Source organism: Leuciscus leuciscus (assembly GCF_965113295.1).
Source record: "Leuciscus leuciscus genome assembly, chromosome: 1".
NCBI classification, from domain to species: Eukaryota; Metazoa; Chordata; class Actinopteri; order Cypriniformes; family Leuciscidae; genus Leuciscus; species Leuciscus leuciscus.
Window position 1 is genome coordinate 10,674,737 of NC_138725.1, and position 12,405 is coordinate 10,687,141.

General features: G+C 35.5%; 2 long non-coding RNA genes across 2 annotated transcripts; one reads left to right on the top strand and one right to left on the bottom strand.

Moving 5' to 3' along the window:
- Positions 1-4,259: 4,259 nt before the first annotated feature.
- On the bottom strand, positions 4,260-6,208 carry LOC309492821. The gene is made up of 3 exons (XR_014203720.1): positions 6,185-6,208; positions 5,760-5,833; positions 4,260-5,669 (listed from the first exon to the last, which is right to left on the bottom strand). It is a non-coding gene; the product is annotated as an uncharacterized lncRNA (long non-coding RNA).
- A 1,420-nt stretch (positions 6,209-7,628) lies between these two features.
- Positions 7,629-8,945, top strand: LOC309492809. The gene is made up of 2 exons (XR_014203717.1): positions 7,629-8,302; positions 8,765-8,945. It is a non-coding gene; the product is annotated as an uncharacterized lncRNA (long non-coding RNA).
- The last annotated feature ends 3,460 nt before the right edge of the window (positions 8,946-12,405 follow it).

A 12,405-nucleotide genomic window follows, 5' to 3' on the forward strand; every position in this document is an offset into this window, starting at 1 on the left:
AACATTTGAAGAACTTAAGCCGAAACGTGAGTATTGTCAATTTTATTTAGCAAATCATAGCTACTCATTCGATTTCTTTTTTAATCAAACTACTTTATAGCTCATCGATACTCCAACATATGAATAGTCCATTTAATATTTGTAAGATAGTTTGTAACAAAATTTGAGCCGTTAATGTATGTTTTTTCGCCTTTTTCACCGAAAATATTTTGATAGCTAACGTTAGCCTTTAACCTTGGACATTTTGTAGACAAGCCATTGTAAAAATTTGATTAAAATTAGTTAACATTAAAGTAGACCAATTAAATACATTAAGTGTGTTAATATCAAAGAACGCCATCATTAATTATTTAATCAGATTTACCGTTTGACCTTTTTTTAATTACCGGACCTTTTCTCCTATAAATTAAATTATTCATTTAGCAGACGCTTTTATCCAAACCGACTTGAGGAGGTTTTTTTATTCAATTGAAGACGAAAATTAAAGTCACTAACACAATTCTTTCTTCCTTTTTTCTTCGCTTTGTCCTGTTTACAGCAAGATGATGTTTAGGTGATCGTTAAATAAAGTACAGAATTGTTTATTATTGGTGTTTTGTCTATTCTTATTTGAGTTTTGCTTCGCATTCAAAATATCAAAAATATTAGCATGGTATAATGTTAATTAGACCATTATAGGTTGAACTGAAAGGAAAATTGGAATTTGAATAAAAAAACAAAAACATTGTAGCAATATAATATCACATAATATTTTTCAGAAGATAGTTCAATCTGTAATTGTATCACTACTGGGTAATTTGTTAGTCAGAGAACACAATGAGTTTTTTTTTTTTTTTTTTTTTTTTTTTTGGCACATGCATTAAGCAGGGAACGCAAATATTTATTTGGATAACTTTAAATAAAACGAGACCGTAATATTGCATCCTATTGTTTTCAATGGCATTTGGATAAGGGTGTTATACGATATTTTGAACAGCAGGAGGTGCTGTCTCGAAAAACGAGGGGTCTGAGAATGCGGGACTGCTCCTGTAGTAATTTAGTAATACATTAGTAATTTAGCAGACAAATATTAACATTTATGTGGTACTGGGAGCAGGGAGACAGGAGTGATAGTGCAGACATCAACAAAAAATAATGCAATAACATTTTATTAGACAATTTAGAAAATGATGTCTGCACATTTGTGAGGTTTAAAACTTTTTCCCTTTCCTTTTATTTTATTTTATTTTAATTTTTTTAATCAAATGAAGGTGGAGACAGTCAGAGACTAGTTGTGGTTCAATGATCACACATTCAGCCAGGGAGTGAGATGACATGTAGAAACAAAATAAGATTTTTTTTTAACATATTGTATGAAATATAGTGTTGCTAAATGTTGGATATTTAAGTAATTTAAAGATAAAAACAACATTTTGTCATAAATATAATACTTTGATTTTTTACACAGTACTTTTATTGCAGTTTTCTCTAAACTGTTTTTGCTGTGGCTGAATTGGCCCAAAACAGAACAAAAATAAAGGCATAGTAAATAATTTGTGAGTAAATTATAATAGCAATTGCACTCTAGACTCGAGTGACACCGTAGAATCGGGACAGCAGCCATATCACCCTGTAGCCCAAGACCGGTTGCCCACTGAAGCTAAGCAGGGCTGAGCCTGGTTAGTACCTGGATGGGAGACCTCCTGAGAAAACCAGGTTGCTGCTGGAAGAGGTGTTAGTGAGGCCAGTAGGGGGTGCTCACCCTGTGGTCTGTGTGGGTCCTAACGCCCCAGTATAGTGACGGGGACACTATACTGTCAAAGAGCACCGTCCTTCGGATGAGACGTAAAACCGAGGTCCTGACTCTCTGTGGTCATTAAAAATCCCAGTCTTTCGAAAGAGTAGGGGTGTAACCCCGGCATCCTGGCCAAATTTGCCCCTTGGCCTCTGTCCATCACGGCCTCCTAATCATCCTCATATACTGATTGGCTTCATCACTGTCTCCTCTCCACCAGTAAGCTGGTGTGTGGTGGGCGTTCTGGCGCAATATGGCTGCCGTCGCATCATCCAAGTGGATGCTGCACATTGGTGGTGGTTGAGGAGATTCCCCCCTTCTATGTAAAGCGCTTTGAGTGCCGAGAAAAGCGCTATATAAATGTAATGAATTATTATTATTATTATACTGATTAAGGAATTATTATGTATTAATTCTTATTAATATTATTATTAACTACTGTATCTATTGATGACCTATTTACATGTGTGGAGGGAACAGAGAGACTGACATGTAAATGAGTGAACCCAAACGTAGGAGTTTAATGAACAAAAATAACATAGGCTAGTTAAAAGAAAGAAAGTACAAAATAAAGCAGGGCAAAACAACCATTAATAAAGAGATTAAAAAAAAGAGAAGAACATTGAAAAAGGCCGTCGAGGCTAGTGAAGTGACGTCACGCGCGTGTACGCGAGGGGGATTCAGATTCTGGTGAGTAGGGGAGACCGGGGACAGTTGCAACACTTTTTGCATTTCTCTCAGTTACTCAGAGACTATTTGGACTAGACTAGACCAAATTTATATATATTAAACTTGCATCTGTCTGCTAATTACCCGTACCATTTAAAGATGATTATATATGACATATCGTTCACAGTATTTGTTTGAATGGAAGAAGCCAGATGAAAATTGAAAATTGCAAAAATACCTTAAATTTCACTAATTAACTTTAGCTTTATTGTCTCAATTAGCATAGAATTCTGAAAATAAATATTAACTGTTTTAGGCCTACTATAATATTATTTATTCATACAATAATATTATTAAAGCCTATTATTTATTTATTTAGTCATTTCTGTCAGGACCACTGCCGTCAAATACGATTGACAATTAGCATACAGTTTGGATTGGCGGAATGGTTCTGGGCAGCCTAGCATGGATAAGAGCAGGAGAGCAGCAATAACCCCCCTTGAACAGAACAGAACCAACATGAAAGTTTGCAAATATATTTAATTCAAGATTTTAAAGTATACAACATAATTCGAGAATTTATTCTGATTCGATGGACATCAAAATGTCAAATCCTGACTGGGCGAGAGGAGGAGCTGGGGATGGAGGAGGGTAATTCGCTCCTGAGAAACACGATAGCTGCTGATAATACTGAAGGAGTTTATATATGTATACAGTGATCGGCATCGTGTTCCTATAGGTAGACTCCTATGAGAGTCAGCTGATGTGAGCTTGACTAACGTGACCTGCCAGAACTAACGCTATGCTTGATATTTATCAAACAGTTATTGAGTATTGTTTGTGTATGTGTAGAACATAGGCCTACATATATTCAGCCTAACTAATTGAGTATGTGCAGTGTGAGTGTCATCACTCTAGCTTGTTTCTGATTGGAGAAAAATCACATGTTGAAACTGTCCCCGAGAGAGGCCATGCAGAAACAACCGAGAAGAAGTGTGTGCCTCTTTGATCTTGTGTTTCCTTTCTGTATGACTGTTTCCTTTGAGCCAAACCTCTTGCGTGAGAATGTGTGTGAGAGAGTGTGTGTGTGTGTAGGGGGTGGGGGTCTGCAGTCACCTTTTCATTACCACGAGACCTCAAAGAGCTTTGGGGAAATTAGAGGAACTCGAATTCTATAAAAGGGCTATTAAAAGATCTTTTCACGGACGCCGTGCTAAGTGAGATGAACTGTGACTTGGAATCTCATATGGTCCGTTGTTTCCAGAAGAAAGCACTGAACGCAACAGAGAAAATAAATAACTAAAAATAATTTTAAAAAACTGAACGCAACAGAGACTAGTGCTTCCGCAGGATACACACTAAAGAGATGGCGGATTATTCAACTGACGATCCGTTAATGTTTGATGGACGCCCTTATCTTTTCGAGCAGGAATATGCTGACGATATCCTATCGACCAGCTCACGTAGCGCGGCGTTCGTGACTCGACTAGTTGAGACTGTTTTCCAAGATGGCTCCTGCCTGTATACGCGTAATGTACTGTCTTTATAAAGTATCTTCTTATTAAACTGTCTGTACACTTATAAAGTTCTCAATGCTTCGGTTTGCATGTAGGGACCCTCATTATGCTACCGTGTTAGTGTGAGGCTATTTTGAGCCTTGTTAGTGGTATTAACTAGCGATTTACTTTTACTTACTCTGTGCCCCATATACTAGTGTTATAAGCTAATCTGTTTTTAGAGATAAAACTCTTTACATTCGATTATCATGAAAACTCATTCCCAGAGAACGATCGACTCGGTAACCATGTGTTAATTACCCCTACACTGTAAAAATAAAAGGTGCCTGGAGGAACCTTTTGGGGTTCTTCACTTTGCCACACCGGCGGAACCGTCTGTAGATCCTCTAGGCACCCTTTAAAAAGGGGCGGTTCTCTGAGGAACCACACAGGTTTCCTGAGGAACTCTTATATAAGGCACTGTGTGGAACCATTGTGGGTGCCTCCAGGAACCAAATTTCAATTTTATTTTATTTGTATTAAATTCATTTCATGTTGTTACTATGGTTACCACCATTAACTTCTATTATAATAAACAAACTGAACCAAATACAAAATAAGAATTGTTTATTACATATTTAGATCCATTTTAATACACTTCCATGCACTTGGAAAAAAAAGCTAGTAATAGATTAATATCAATGAATACACAAAAAAAATATATAATAGTATAATACATAAGTAACATGAATAATCAACCATGTGTATACAATAGGCTACACAAGAAAAGACATCTCAACAAAATGCATGGAAAAAACATGTTCCAAGTAATAAATCAATGTAAAAAATGCAAATTTTGACTAATTAAAAATGTCCATCTTCACTTAATTTTAAAACATGTGTTTCAGTTCACTTAAGTCTGACGCCACTGTTTCCAAGTCCAAAAGCTCTATCAGATGCCAAAAACAAACAACAAACAGTGCTAATATACACGCATTGTGCTGTAATATTCCTGAAAATTATGATCCTAACCTTTATCTCTATTCCGAAATCTCAGATGGTAAGTTATCCATAAAATGTTGAATCATAAAATGTTGAAGTCTGGGATGCCGTGAGACTGGAGACTGTAATGTACACTATGGCTTTTGAAAAGCTTAAATGTGTGACTTGAATCAACAGTTCCCATAAATGGTTGTTGAGTATTCTCAATATCTAGAAACAAGATAGAGGAAGTAGAAGTAGAGGCTTCGACCCGGAAACAGTATTCCTTATGTCACAACAAGCAGAAAACATTTTCCATTTTTCCAGAGTTAAGGTGCAGTAAAATGATCTGTTGTTCTGTGAATGTTCACTGGTGAATTCAGTCATTTCAATAAGAATCCACACGATCAGCAATTTTGTGTGGTGCTTCATACATTACATCGCTACACTGCTGACAATGGTCAATGGACCTTTTTGCCTGTGTAATTTCACGAAATTCACAAATGTGATGCACCTTTACTCACTGCAACATAAAATGCAATCAATTATAAAATCTTCACAAGGGACACGTGAGGTACTTAACGAGTTAGAAAAGTGAAAAGGTGCATCAGCTTCATTTTCTGTTTGTTTTTCCTCTTTTCTGGTGGATGGTCCAGGCACTTCAGTGATTTTCAGGTCTACAGGAGGATTTTTATTCTTGATCAAACTTGAAATCAATTCTTGATTTTTATTTCAGCTTACCGAGATCCCTGCAAAGTACAAAATTAACTGTTAGTAAGGTTATTAAAGTGATAGTTGTGAAATTTAAATAATTTCCTCAGCCTTGTGACGTTCCAAACCTGTTTGACTTTCTGTCTGTGGAACCCGAAACCAGATCTCAGGCATAATGCAACCCGTCACCATTTCATTATCACTGCATGAAACACAAGCATAAAAAATTGTGTAATTCATTCACACCATTCTTATGTACACTTGTCTAGTTCAATTCAATGCAACAATTTATGTAAAAATGGTTAAGCTCCAAAAATGTCCCAGAAAAGATCCTAAAAATAATCAATGAGTTCACAACTCATGTGTTATGGGTTGTGTTGTAAGTCTTATGAAGCCATATAATAGCTTTTTCCCTTTTTTTTTGTCGAAAAAGACTAAACTTGAAGTTATAATTCAGGATAACTGATTAAAAAAGTACACAGTCAAACAATACAATTTCACGCAGAGAAAGTTCACAGTAATAAAGTACGTGCATGTGGTGTAGGTAACTTACTGTAATTCAATGTTGCCTCTGAAACGTTCAGATTATTTTAGAAATGTACTGGTTGTTCTGGGGAAACAAAAGAACAAAGCTGATTATTCACAACATAATATTTATTGACCAGTAAATGGCTTTAAAACGGTATTTGAGAGAATGAGGGCACCTGTAGTAAGTAAAGTTAGGCTAAACAAAAACAGACCAAACTTAACCTGCTTTTGTTATTCATAACAAACGCCAATGACGACAGGAATCAGTTAAATTAGTTAGGCTATTATCAGCAATTTGAAGACACGGTTTTACAGAATATGTTGAATTGAATGACTAAATCAATCTAAGACAATAAGTCAATAATTTCCATTTGTTCATTAACTTACGTTAGATCAACGTAGTTAGCATCGCGGCTAAAACCTTCATACCAGATACTATGCAATAAACGAGTGGTAAACACTGTAACGTAGTAATGTATAATAAATTTAGTTTATATATATATATGTGTGTTTGAATATAGTGAGTAGACTCTGTATTTATATTTATTTGGCGAGTTTACAAACCTTGTAACGGAGAGCCGATCAAACGGCGGAAGCTTTGATGAGAGGACGGAGCCGTTACCCGATGACGTGGATCAGCTGAGCTTTGTTGCGCGCGAGCAGCGCGAGGAACTGAAGCGATGACAGCAGAGGAGAGAGCAGCAGTTTCGTGACAGAATAAAACGTTTCTCCTCCTGGTTCTTCTTCTTCAAATAATAATTTATGAAGAAGTAGGTAAAACATATTATTTTATTACTATTATTTATTCAATAATAATTAATTAATTCTTATTATTAATATTATTATAATTTAGTGTTGTTGTTTAAGGTTTAAATTAATCAATAAAATAGGCCTATAGATACTAAATAAATGTAAGCTACCCAGGTGAAAAATGTATTAGGCTACTGTTAAATGTATTAAAAATGCATTAAAGTATATTTGTATTGTAGGCCTACTAAAAACACACTCAAGTACATTTTTAATTGTACGTCTTTTTCACCTGGGTATGTATACTGAATCAAACTTAAGTAGCCTATAATAATAATAATAGGATAATAATAATCTCATTCTGGCCTCACTGAACCATTGGGTTCCTCCAGATGCTGGCTTTAACATAAGAGATCTTCCAGGAACCACTTAAATGTAAAAAGATCTTCCAATAACCCTTTTATCACATTCAAGTTCCTCTATTTTCCCCCAAAGCACTTCGAGGTCTCATAGTAATGAAAAGGTGACTCCAGAACCTCTGAACTAAATACAAAGTGCTTAAAGGATCCCATAAGTTCCAGCAAGAACCTAAAAGATTGTCAATGCTCCTCCAGTAACCCTACTATAGGAGAAAGAGCTTTGAGGCACCTAAATTACATTTTGAAGTTCCTTGAGTATCCGACAGGATATTTGAGGCTCCTTTAGTTTTTACAGTGTAGGTTCATTTTTCACTGGAATTGTCCTTTAATCTGGAGAGTAAATGTGACATTATTATATAAAAATGTATTAACAGCTTTTAATCTTGGTGTGATTAATTACAGAAAAAAAATGTGTGATTATTTAGTTATGTTTTTAATGGATGTCCTTCTCTTTCATATGCGATACAGAAGCACATGTTCAACCGTTTCTGTTAGATTGCAACTATTCCCTATATTTCCCTATTCTAGATCAAGAATCATTTAATGCTATTCTGAGAGGAGTTATTACTGAGTCATTTTATGACCTATGTAGTGCTCACCTTTTTTGGACACTTCCCTTTGTTTCTTTCATATACTGTATTAATCAGTTCTGTGATTTCTCTTTAAACTCTGCCTTAGTGGTGTTACAGACCAACATGAACATCAACTTACAGTGAGTTTTGCAAGATCAGCGACTTCCTTTCCTTGGACTTCCGCATTTGCACTCGCGAATGCATGTCGCACGTGTGTGTGTGTGTGTGAGAGAGAGAGAGAGAGAGAGAGAGAGAGAGAGAGAGAGAGAGAGAGAGAGAGAGAGAGAGAGAGAGAGAGAGAGATTGTTTCAGGAAATGTTCAAGAACTGCAGAAGATTGAAGGAAACAGTGGAAATGTATCGTGGATCATGAGAAGGAATGACAGCAGAGACTCTATTGTTGATTGTAAGTTGTTTCGTTGTTGTAAAACTGTTTGTTCTCTAAAAGCTGTTTTCAGAGACCGACTGGAAAGTCCCTCAACAGGGGAAGTCCCACTTAGGTCCGCATTTTGGTTGAATCTTTTTAAGACATTTCAGTTTGAGTTATTACAACTTTCGTTTTTAATAGTGCATTAATAAATGTTGAAATTAACAATAACTAAGAATTATAAGTGTTTTACAAGTATTGTTAGTTCACGATAACATGAATTTCATCTTGAACACTTTGGAAAAATAGCCTGTGTCATTTTAATTATTATAATTTTATTGTCAGTCAATCATCATCCATGTGTTTACACACAAATCATATAAAAATTCAACACTGATGTGTAATGTGTGCTGTTGAGTCGAGTCTCACAGGCTCTCTGTATAAGGAGATGAGGCAGATGTTGCTTTCAAGCTTCAATGTCCCTTCCCCATCCACGATCAGATCCCAGTCAGTAATGCGGGACATGATGGACGGCAGAGACAGGTGAAGGTGGGAGCGGCGGTCAGCAGATTCATCAGAATAAAGATGAAGACTGAACCGCTGTGTTGAGATGGCATGAGGATGAGGGGCTCACCGCCTGTAAATATTGTTTGAACAAGTTTGAATAAAGCTTTGTTTCGTGTGTTGTTGAATTGTGTATTTATTTATTGTGATGGTTACTTTTATTCATTATTTTATTCATGTTTCTTATTATTGTCAGTAAATAAACAATTATTTAATTAATGTATGCATGAATTCATTGCTTGCCTTAAAATGTAGATGTTCACTGCATTTATCTAGTGTGTATTCATGTCAAATGACAAAATGCTGTCATATGACAAAATAAATTACATTCTGCTTGTTTTACTATATTATTTTCAGTATATATATATATATATATATATATATATATATATAAAATATAATTAAGTATTGGCCAGCATTTATCATCATTATTGTGTGTAAGTGTTGGGGTGGGCTAGCTATGCAATTCATTATGGGGTAATCTTAATTTTAAGGAGTGATACTTACATTTTTCCAGTATAAAATCAACAGTTTTCTCCAAAGGCGAGATCTTCGAGTATTGCAGAACTTATAGTTACATACAAGATCAGATAAAGATACCATGGTTGTATCTTTAACAATGAACAATCATGACAAAATATCATGGGTTTGCGTATCATACTATGAGATTATTTACACAGGAAAAAAAGCACAACAACGAGGTTAAATATCTTTGAATAATTCATCATAAAAAAAATATTTATTGTATTTTATTTATAAGCCTGAGGGATGAAATGAAGCCACTTTTGCTTGTGGGTAAAACACTGGTGCATGGCAAAGGAGATCTTTTGCGGCCTTAATAGCATTATCACACTCAATGCTCCACTTAAATCTCTAGGTAGTACTGAGAAGATCAGTAAGAGCTGACACAACAGTGGAGAAATTACAACAGAATTCCCGGAAGTACCCACTTATACCTAAAAATCAGTGTACCACCTAATCGGTGTACCAATCGGGGTCATAATCTCTGAACCTCTCCTCGATTTTTGTACTACCATCTGGTAAAGTTTCAAGTCTCCAGCACTCACGGTTTGGGCTGCACGATGCGTTTTACGGCAGAAGAAAAATAATAATAAAAATCCTTACATTTACAATAGGTTTTCAGCACTTCGTGCTTGAACCCCTAATAAAAATCAGTACAATTACAATAGGGTTTCAGCACTTCGTGCTTGAACCCCTAAATATATATAGACAGCTAGATTAATACATAGATAGATACATATATAAATACATAGATATAATCTATATATGTATATAATCTATCTAGATACATATCTAGATACATATGTAGATACATAGATAGATTATAGATACATATCTAGATACATAGATAGATTCATATAGACAGATACATAGATAGAAAGATAAAACGGAGGCTCCACAGAAGAGATGCCGTACATCTGCGGTGTGGGAGCATTTCCGTTTAGAAACCCCAAATAAAGTGAGATGTGTGTATTGTGATCGGCAGCTAGCCTACTGCAACAATACATCATCCATGATGCGCCATTTGAGGAGCACTCATCCTGCCATTTTGCAGGGTGCAGGATGGCATTCCCCCTGTACCTGCTACTGCCACTGCTGGGCCATCTAAGCAAGGTATGCATTTGAAATATAATTATAACTGAAATATAATTACAAACTTTTGGGACACTGTTTAGAAAGTCCATAGCCCTATGCCCTACAACCTAATGTCCCAATCTGCCAATCATGTTAAAAATAGCTTCAATGTGAATATAATATAATATAATATTGTGTGAATATACATTTTATAGGTCTACATATTAGTACCATTCATTTTGGTTTTCCTATTTGTTGTAGTTCTACATTCCATTATTTTTTTCTCTGCACACTGAGCATAAACTTAAAGCACTACTGATCCACTAACTTACTGGAAAGAGAGAGCAGTAATCTTTCCTCATTTGTATGTCCTAGCTAAAAAATATCTTTGCATGCCAGCAACAAGTGTCCTTTGTGAGAGGATTTTTTCAAAGGCTGGATAAATTATCTGTAAAAAAAGAAGTAGGCTAAGTCCTTCCACAGCAGAGAAATTCATATTTTTGAATAAAAATCTCTAAAAAAAGTGAGACATTGTGGCTTGATTTCTTTTATTAATATTCATTTTGCAGGACCAAAATAACATTATGCACAGTGAGGAGCCTATAGGTTACAAGCTTCACATATTAGAAAAATACAATAATAAAAAACAACACATTTTTTTAATGGCTCGTCAAGGTTGTTTCAGATCAACACCTGCAAGTGACCACTAGGTGTCACCGTTGAGACGGGTGTCGGATTGTTTCGAAGCCTCGAAACAATATGGACCATTTGGTTCAACTGTTTCATTGCTTCACGAAGCCTTGATCTGCCCATCACTAACAAAAAGGTGTCTAACTCAGTTTTAACCATAACTTACCTATACATAAGTCACATAATTCAATCACAAATAAAATACGTCTCAGGACGTAACACAATGCTCTCACACATATTTTGCTATTTGAACTGCATTTATTTGTTGATGATATACATGGAGAAATGGACAGTTTCACACCGTGCTGTTGATGTTTCTTAAAGGGATAGTTCACTCTGAAAAACGAAAAGAAAAATGTATTAATATACTCACCAAGTCATGATGAATGCGACAGACTCAAACATTGTACAAGACAAAGACATGAGGAGGAATGGTTTATCATTTACTGGTGTTGCTGTCGGTCACTGATTGATTTCTGATTAATCAAGAAACTTTTTTTGTTGTTGTACGTCGTGTTCATATAGGCTCTTGTCTGTAAATAGTTTTCCTCCTATAGAGTCTATTATAAAGAAAAAGCTTAACGTCAATGCAGTGAGATGGTGATATTAAAACTCAGTAGCCTATACACTTTATTGAACATGCAATGCGCTGTTGCACGTTAAGCGTTTTATAATGGTTTTATGTGGGTGTTGTCAATAATCTGATTGAATCTGTTTGCCTCTACAAAGTATGCTTTATTAATAAGGTAGGTCTATATTGAGTACTAAATTTGGTGTGTCAATATCACTTTCTAAAGCCATCATATTTCATATTTCATACAAGAACAGCCTTTTTCCACCTTAGAAACATTGCTAAGCTACGTAACATGCTATCAGTTTCTGATGCAGAAAAGTTAGTTCATGCATTCATGACCTCGAGACTAGATTACTGTAATGCTTTATTAGCCGGTTGTCCTGCATCCTCAATAAACAAGCTACGGTTAGTCCAAAATGCCGCTGCTAGAGTTCTTACTAGATCAAGAAAATATGATCATATAACACCAATTCTATCATCTCTACACTGGTTACCTATTAAGTTCCGTATCAATTACAAAGTATCACTAATGACCTATAAAGCCCTAAATGGTTTAGCTCTTGTGTATTTAACGGATCTTCTATCGCCCTACAATCCATCGCGCTCTTTAAGATCACTAAATTCTAGGCTTCTGGTCATTCCTACACTGTAAAAACTAAAGGAGCCTCAAATATCCTGTCGGATACTCAAGGAACTTCAAAATGTAATTTAAGTGCCT